Source organism: Fukomys damarensis, unplaced genomic scaffold (genome assembly GCF_012274545.1).
Source record: "Fukomys damarensis isolate Sample0158 unplaced genomic scaffold, DMR_v1.0_HiC HiC_scaffold_16, whole genome shotgun sequence".
Classification (NCBI taxonomy): Eukaryota; Metazoa; Chordata; class Mammalia; order Rodentia; family Bathyergidae; genus Fukomys; species Fukomys damarensis.
The window spans coordinates 3,008,609-3,017,791 of NW_022900928.1; the positions used below are offsets into that span (position 1 = coordinate 3,008,609).

The 9,183-nt window shown below is 45.1% G+C and overlaps 1 long non-coding RNA gene across 1 annotated transcript; it reads right to left on the reverse strand.

The window, feature by feature from the left end:
• Positions 1–248: 248 nt before the first annotated feature.
• LOC117286287 lies at positions 249–8,917 on the reverse strand. Its single transcript, XR_004517374.1, has 4 exons — positions 8,778–8,917; positions 4,821–4,911; positions 4,274–4,379; positions 249–620 (listed from the first exon to the last, which is right to left on the reverse strand). It is a non-coding gene; the product is annotated as an uncharacterized LOC117286287 (long non-coding RNA).
• Between the last annotated feature and the right edge of the window lie 266 nt (positions 8,918–9,183).

Below are 9,183 nucleotides of genomic sequence, written 5' to 3' on the forward strand. Positions count from 1 at the left end.
AAAAGACTGGCATTTGTACATTTCTGCAAATCTTTTTAATACACAGCTTCGTAGAAGACAGCTGGATTCTCACATCTGCCTTCAATTGGTACATTCATGAGACAATAAATATGAAAAAGGCAAACATGTTATTATAAAATTACATGGAGCTCAGGAACATGCTGAAAGGGCCTCAGGGCTACCAGAGAACACCTGCCCCAGGCCCTCCTGAGGGGTCTGGAGAGGGAGCCCTGGGCTGGGCAGGGGAGGGTAACGGTGACCACGAATCCGACACGTGTTAAACAGGTACCAGGTGGGTGGGATACAGCTCAGGGATGCAGCTCTCACCCAGACTGGCCAAGGCTCTGGTTTCATTCTTTAGCTACATGCTCGCAAGCAGGCACACACGCGCACACACAGCATGCACGCGCGCACTCAAAGCACGCATTCAAAGCACACATGCACGCACACTGTGGAGTGCTGAGGTAGGCTGACCACAGTCTAGGGATTTGGGGCTGGTGGCGTGAAGGAGGGCAGCTTCCTGAGGAACGTGAGAGACACTGGGAGAAGCCAGGCCTCCTCCGCTTCTCCTTGGACTCCAGCCTCTTCCTCTTCCCCTTCTTTTGTTCTTCATTGTCATCCTATGAACACAAGGCCAGGAGATTTTTACAACAGGAGGGGATGCAGGGAATTAACTGGCTCACTCAGTCAAAGCAGGATGTCTTTTCCTGAGTCAAACACTCTTTTTGTTGTTATTGAAAAGAATCAAATAAGAACATTTTTATTGAAAACTCAGATCTAAAGTCTACCACTTTATGAGCAAATATTTTGATTTTTGTGTTAGCTGTCAAACAGAGATATTTGTGATATTGGAATCAATATGCATTTGCCCTGTAGTGTCCTTTTAAATGTCATGTATATAATTCCCCCACGTTTCTATATAGTTTTCTGTATAAGATCTGCTTTCTTGTATCTTATTACTCTGTCATAATTTATAAAGCTCTCTCCCTAGGGATGAGCGTTTCCATCACTTACATTTTCATCTTTTCTACATACTGTGGTTAGGATTCTAGCAAACATGTATTTTTGCTCCTATTAAACGATTCTGTGTTTAAGACAGATTCTTAAGCGTGGAATGAGGAACTCCAAGAGTATTGCTAGCATCCTGGGGGCTTTCAACTTGGGGAATCCCCCGTCTGGTGTTAAGGGAAATCCATTTCTTGAGAGATTAGTAACCAACTTCCAGGTAGTCTGGCTCCAGTTCTTGGAGTCGTTCTTGGCGGAAAAGAATGAAAGGGTTGTAGATGTCTTTATACTAACCTCCAATTTTTTCTATAGACTTGAAACTGTTTCAAAATAAATGATAAAAACCCATGTTGTTTCTTAGGTAAAAGGTCAAGTTCAGACTAAGCATCAAGAACACATAGAAATGTTGGGAGCACACCTGAGTGTTTCTGAGTGTTTCACATCCTGGACCCCATGTGTCACCAAATCCTCACCATCAGTATAACCAGAGCCCGCTGCTTCCTGCTGTCCTCACTCCTGACTCCCTGACCCATGCTTTCCCCTTCTCTGGCCTGAACTAACTCAGCGGCCTCCCCTGAACCCAGAAGCTGCAGCAAGCTCTTTAATTGTGAGTTAGATACTGTCATCCTTCTACTTAAATTCACCTAAATGCTTCTGGCCTCATTCAGACTAGAAGATGAGAAACAAGGTCTCTTAAATAACTGTGTCCTTAAGCAGCCATAAATGAAACCCATCCAAGCAAGCAGGGATGCCCTCCCCACTTTCCCCGAGGTCCCCTGCACCTGCCCTGCCCCTCTTGGTTCGGTTCACCTTTACCGTTCTCTCTCTTCACCGGTTTATCTGACTACAGAGACCTCCTGTGTGATGCTCCGACACGTTCTTCCTCAGCTTCACATCCCAGTCCACTACTTCCTTTCAGTCCGTGCAAGCACTGCCTTATAGGAGAGGCCTTTTCTTAGTATTTTATAAAATGCCATCCTCTCTTCCACACAGGCCACACTTGCTAGCATCCTTCTTTGTTTTCTTTTCCTCAGTATTCCTTGTCACCCTCTCATAGTCTCTCTTCTGTGGTACTATTTTGTTTCTTTCCTCCATGACACATGGTCCAAGAGGTAGGAAAAAATTTTCTGTCCCATATGGTATTTCTTACATCTAAAACGAGTCTTGGCACAAAGCAAAGGTTCGATAAATATTCGTTGAATTGTTGAAAGACAGGTGAGATGATTAGGGTTCATCTGCTTAGTTGTACCTGGACCTAGAATGATGAGCTCAAAACACTCTGTCTTTTTTAAAATTTGTGCTTATTAGCTAAACAGAATCATGGGTTTTGTTTTGCATACATGTATATGCATACCATGCCCTTCAGCTATTCCCACATATACCACTCCTTTCCCACTTCCCTGTACGAACTGCTATTTAGGTCTCGACATGGTGTCACCTTAACCTCCTTCAAGCCTTTACTCTCCCTTGCCTGACTGTGTGCCTATTCCTGTGCTCGGAACTGCTGACACTTGCCTGTCTCCTGAGGGCATCCAGCTGAGCAACCTGTATTTCTACTTAGTCTTTTCATGTTTTCAGAAATATATTAAGGTACACAGTCTTTTAATTATTGATAATATTTTAAAGTCAGTACTGTATTGAGAAGTCATTTCCTAGGTGCTTACGGAAGATGGGTTGCTGCTGCCCATCTCCCCGCCTCCTTTCCCGGTATCCTACTTCAGGTTACTTTTGTTGTACAGGAAAAGGAGCTGCCTCAGCATCTAGGAGAATGACCTGACTTTTCATGCCATGGGGCCTTTGCAGCATGGCTTCTTCTGTCCTGAATATTCTTACTAACGTCTTTTAATGCTTTAAAACTCAACCCAGCCAACTCCATCAAAAGCCTTCTGTGGCCCACTAGGCAGTGTTGATTGGTCCTTTCTCTGTAACATCACCGTACCCCATTTTGTGTCTGACATGCTCCTCATACCCCACTGCCAACGCTTCCTAAAATATCTCCCTCCACATCATATTCTATTACAGGTGTTTCCCAAAATAGACAATTTGCTCTTCAAAGGCAAGGATGATATAGCTTCCCCTTTACTTGGCAGAGGATCTTGGAAAACAGGAGAAAATAAAAGTTTATGAAAACAAGACGTAAAAGGTTGGGGGCTTCAAGTTCTAGGAACTACAGGAATATTTCAGCCAGCCCTGGTTTTTATTGATGTCATGAAGTGTGAAATGTCTCCTTGATACTCTTTGATTTTGAGGAGCCGGCACCCCTAAAGAAGGGTTTATGTCTCATATTGTTTCCGATTTTGTTAGCTTACAGAACTTTTGGCTTTATTGTCCACAGGTTAGGTTCAGTGGCCTTCATTTTCAAAAGGTCTTCATTTCTTGCTTTTTCTCCTCTAGGGTTCAGCAGTGATCTTTCACTTTCTTAGTGGACAAAATGTTTTTATTTTTGAGCCCATGCAGAAGTGGAAGAGTATGTCATCTCTGCCTCATTAAAACTCAAAGCCTCAGCACATACAGCATGGTCTGCAGCCTCTGCTAGGATAGCACATCAGTCATTCTTGTGTCACTGAACAAATGTCTGATATGCACAGCTCAGAGGAGGAGAGGTTTACTTTGGCTCACTGTTTCGGAGGTTTCAGTCCATGGTTGGCTGCTCTAAGAAGCAAACATCATGGCAGAAGGTCCTTGTGGAAGAAAGTGCTCACCCCATGGCCGCCAGGAGGCAGACAGAAGGAAAGAGCTGGAGAAAATGTAGACTCTTCCAGGGTGTGTCAGTCAGGTTTCTTGTTGCTGAGATGCAGCACATTATCTGATACTCAAAGCTTAAAGGAGGAAAGATCTAATATGGCTCATGGTTTCAGGAGATTCAGTTCATAGCCACCTGGCTCCCAGGCAGGAGCCTCATGGAGAAAGGACCTGGCCAAGCAGAGCTGCTTAGTTCAGGGCAGCTGTGAAGCAGAGGAGGGTAGCAGCGCTGGAGAGGAGGAGCCAGGAAAGAGTTACAGTGCCGAAGGCCACACTCTCATGACCCCCAGACACTCCTAGTGGGGTGTCCCACCAATTTCCTAGGTGGCTTCCAAGCCAAGATCTTGACACAATGAAGCTTAGCCATGCCGAAGGCTTTACCAGGGGCCCAGTTCTTCCAGCCTAGCTCCATGGTACCGGCCACTCAGCTCTGCACTCAGTAACACTGATGAGCTCAGCTCCCTCGCAATCTGGCCACCTCTCGGCTTCTCTCAGCCCTGTCCAGTGCACACTCTAGCCCACCCACCTCAGGCTGGTGGAGGAGCACCGCTGTGAAGCAGCCACCAGTGTCCAGTCCTTTCTCAGCCACTTCTCACCATTTTACTTGGAATCCCCAGCTTCGGGCTCCTCGTCTGTGGATAGAAGAAACCAAGGGGATGGATCTCTTGAAATAGGGAAGTGGTCCAAGGGAAGCAGGGTGAGGGCTGAGGAGAGGGGGAGGGGAAATAGCGGAATGAAGATGTGTCACGTGCAGGAAGCTAATAACCTCCATTATTGCCCATAATGTGAGCTAAGTTTAATACTATCAACAAGAACGAAAGATGGAATAGGGCAAGTCGGAGAGGAGAGAGAGGAGGAGGGAAGGAGGTTAGAAAAAGGAAAAAGCTGCAATATGAAAATGTACCCACTCCCCAAGATGCATGCAAATTGCACAAATTGCAAACATGTACTAAGAAAATAAAAACAAAACAATGAAAAGCAAGATGGTGTTCTAACACCAACCTTAAAGAGTTGTATGAATTTTAAAGAAATTAAGACAAAAGTAATTTTTAAACATTTACCAAGACATTTACCATTTCTGATGTTTGTTCATCTCTTCTTTTAAAACCCTGAGGGTCCATCAAGAATCCTTTCCTTTCAGCTGAAGAAGTCACTCTAGCATTTCTTGCAGTGCACATTGAGAAAGATTAGGTATCAGTTACTTGCAAATGACAAATTTCTCTTTCTTCATTTCTGCTTTAAAGCTATTATTTCTCTGTCTTTAGGACTTTTAGCCCCACTACGTATTTAATTAATTAATTAATTAATTAATTAGATTGACACCTAAAATTGTATGCGGTGTATTAATTGTATATGACACTTCTTTTCCAAATACACGTTGTGGGACAGCTATATTGAAGGACTTGACACATGCCTTACTTCATATGACTTGTTCTTTGAGGTGAAACCATTATGATGTATTCTCTTGGCAATTTTCAAAAATATAATCTATTGCTGAGCTTTCCCCACATATATTCACTCCCAGGAAGTCACTACGGCCTGAGGCTCCGGTCCTTAGTGAAGAGGCTACTTCACTAAGTAGCTTGGCTCCAGAGAAGGGCAGGCAGACACGAAATGTGGAACACACTGAGTGAACTACAACTTAGGGCATCCTTTAGTCAGCAGCAAGTCAGTAGTCTTAAAAGACTAGCTTTTATTAAGACAATAAAAACTTACCAAATCCCTAAATTTCCCTTCCCACATCAAGAACTAAGCTAGAGTTCTAAGCACGGAGTTTTCTCAAAATCTGCACTGTGGACAGTGAGGTATTAGAGAAAAGCAGCGTTCCCAGGACGGTGAGGAATAATGCAGGAGGGGCCGGCAGAGGTGAAGAAACTGCAGTGGGACGAAGTTGGGATTTTAGACAGCTGAACTCTCAGAACAGACACAGAATTCCCTGTCCCCTCACCCTGCCCGGATTTTCCTTGCAGAAGCCCACAGCCGGTCCAGAGCAGGTCAGGCTTTCCCAGGTGGACCTTCTGCATCTCTGCCATGTGCACAAGAGGACAGCAGGCGAGGGAGAGACTGAGGAAGGTGGCCTTCATGTGCACTTGTGAGACACCGCTCCTGGTTGTTCCCAGCCTTGGCATGTACGATATTTAGGGGATTAGCAGAGCACACTTCTGGGCATGTCCGCTGGGGCAGCTGGGTGTGACCCCGGTCACCATCTAGGCCCTGGCTCCTTCCTGTCTGGCACTGTTGCCTTGATCTGCTCCCCAGACAGCAAAAACGGAGCACCTCTGCTCCACCAAGCACTTCCTCCATGATGCTCCTGCCTTGGAGCCAGTTGACCATGGACTGAGTCCCCGGAAACTGTGAGCTGAGTAAACTTGTCCTCCTTCAAGTTGTGGGTGTTAAGTGTTATGTATCAGTGACAAGGAAGCTAACTCATACAAGCATGATGCATACTTCCAGGATGGAATGAAGTTGCTTTAGAAGGCAAGTAGACTGGTAAACTCCAGGTTAGGAGAAGAAATCCACAAAGTGCCAGGAATTTATGACCACAGGGAGAGGTAAAGCATATGGTTAGCAATGGGAGTCTTGTGGTCCTCAGCCCAGTACTGATTCATCACTAAGAATTGCTAAGCATCAATGAAGACTGATCAGCTATAAAAGTGCGCTATCTATACCTAAATTCAGGAGGGTGACACTTGGATTGAGGCTTCCATCATTGTGATTTTATCAAAGCTATTCATGTACAGCCTGATAGGGAGAAGGTAAGAAGAGGAAACAGGAAAAAGCTAGGAAAAAAAGAAAGAAAGGAAGGAAGGAAGGGAGAAAGGAAGGAAGAAAGAAAGGAAGAAAGAGAAAGGAGTCCAAAGAGCTATTGTTAGTGGCAGACAATTTCAAAATGGCAAGACCTATGTGCTTATCTGCTACCTCATATGGCTTTTATTTTTATCAATTTCTTTGCAGGATTGGGTAGATATGTTAAGTATCTAGCACCTACTTGCTAATTCGACTTGCAAACCTCTCAACTGGAAGGATTTGCACTCTCTTCTCCACTCTCACCACAGTGACAGGGCAATTCCCCTGCTCAATACATCATGAAGATCTGACCACTCATCAAAATATATAACCACACACTTTGAATCAGTTTGTAACAGCTCTTTGTTGAATTCCCCAGAAAGAATCAAGCAAGATCTGGGTAAACAAACTTTGCTACATTCATAAAAACATAATATGCAGTCATTGAAAAAAATGAAGTAGAGTTAAAATACTGATACAAAAAGATCTCCAAAATACTGAGGAAAGGTTAAGGATAGGACTTGATTTCTGTACACACAAAAAGTGGTATATACAGGGCGCCTTTGGGGACAGAGAAAATGGAGACTTTTTATATTGTTTCTTTTTTAAACCAGTATATGTTTTTTAATGAAAAAGTAAAATTCATATCTCAATCTTCTCTCTCTAAATCTTCTATTAGGAAGAAAATAAAATGTGGAAATTGAGTCTTTCATGTAGTTTATTTTACAACATCTTTCTTTTAGCTTTACTAAATTTTACCTGTAAAAATCACCTTTTTGTAGAGCTCTTGGGGAAAATGAATCTGAAACTATAAAGTAAAAAAGCCCCTTATCCTGCCTTTGCATAGATGGAAATGTTTTATTCCTTCTCTAGAGTTTTCTATCTCTGGGGCTGGGGCAAAGGGGCTTTCAGCAGGGGGACAGGTGGAATCTGTTTATTTTTCAGCATGAAGGTCTACAACCTCCTGCTACAAAACTCACAGCAAAGAGATGACAGAATGATTTGGTGGAGGACATCATCCCGAGAAGATAAATAGACTCTAAAATTGTTTCGGCCTGAAAAATCAATTCCGTTGTCTGTAGGCTTCACGGGATGAAAATCACCTTTCTTGGGGAAAATACTATTTTTGCCTCTGAAAAGACCAAACCAACATCAGCGAGGAAGGAAGCCTTTTTTAAAAAAAATGATAATTTTCCTCCAGAAAAAAAGAAGAGTTTTCAAAGGAACAGGGTCCCTATACATACTGCTGCGCACTGAGTTAAAACCTTGCCCTCCTTTATTGTTCTTCTAGCTGCAGGCCTTGTGCGCTTGAGCTGCAGAATGGAGAGGCCAAATGCTGTGTCATCCCATCAGGGCAACAAACTGATGTCCTGATGAACGAAGGCAAAATAGAGCTCTGAAGGTGAGAGAAGGTGGGTAAAGAAGGGCCAGGCAGTGCCCCAGGTGCAGAGTCAGCAGCCCTGGCGCGTGCAGATGCTGTCATGAGCAGCACACCTGGGGAGGACAGTTGCCTGGGTCAGATTATTTGTAAGGAGCAGGCAGAAGAAGCATGAAGAGGTCTGCAGCAAACTCTGGGAGGAGACACTGGGCTGGCCATGGACGCTGCGGTCAGCACTGCCGACTTCCTCGGGAAGAAGACTGTGAGGATGGGGAGCTGGGTGGCCGTGGGGTTGGGACTAGGAAGGTTTGGAAGATCAAAGCCAAGGTCAAGTGGCCCAGTAAAAACAATGCAAGGTTTGAGCCAAAAATCAACTGAGAGCTTGATAGAGGCGGAGTGAGGGGATTGAACATCCGTAAGTATCTTCTACTGGCAGGAGCTTCTGTGTCTTCATGCGATCTTAGGAATATCCACGGGAGGCTCAGTTAGACAGTGAATCCTTATAGATGAGGGAACAGAGCTGCACGGAGAGGGGGGAGAGGGAGGGAGGGAGGGAGGGAGAGGTGGGGAGGTATCACGCTCTTGCTGCCCCACCACTATGAAGGGAGCCAGCTTCTACCCTTATGCTAAAGCCTGCGAGCTCTCCCCGTCCAGGACCTCTCAGCCACACCAGGGCATGCCAGGGTCAGCTCATCCTCATGAGTGTCATCTGTGGCTCCATTTTAGCACTGTCTCTCTCTCCTCTTCTTCTCTTTCTGCTCTCTACTAACCAAATACTCCAACTTCAGCATTTCAATTTCCCCCCGTATAACAGAGCTAGATTTAACTGTGGCTTCTCTTCACTTTATAGCTATAGGAGACTCACGTATCAAGTAATGGCAAAGACGGTGTCCGGTGTTGCTCCTCGGATAAGAGCACCTTGGAAGTTTAGAGCCGGACAGTCCACCTTGGCTGGAGCTGGACTGAGAGTCAGGCCTGGAAGCCAGGCGCTGGGCCCGTCCTGCAGAAACGCTGAGCTCCACTAGATGGCACTGTAAAGGTGCTTTGAGAAGCCTGTGGCCACGGGAGCAGAGGCGCCGGCCTCGGGGGAGAGCAGGGGTCCAGTTCTCCTCAGAGCTGGCACCCCAGCTTTTGCTCAGAGCGCTCTGTTCTGATGCATCCCTTTATCCATCGCTGTCGGGAAGGGGCTCATGAATGATTTATCACTAATGACTCATCGTTAATGAGAATTTCCAAAGACTAATCTTTAAAATCTCCTCTTCTTGGGAAGC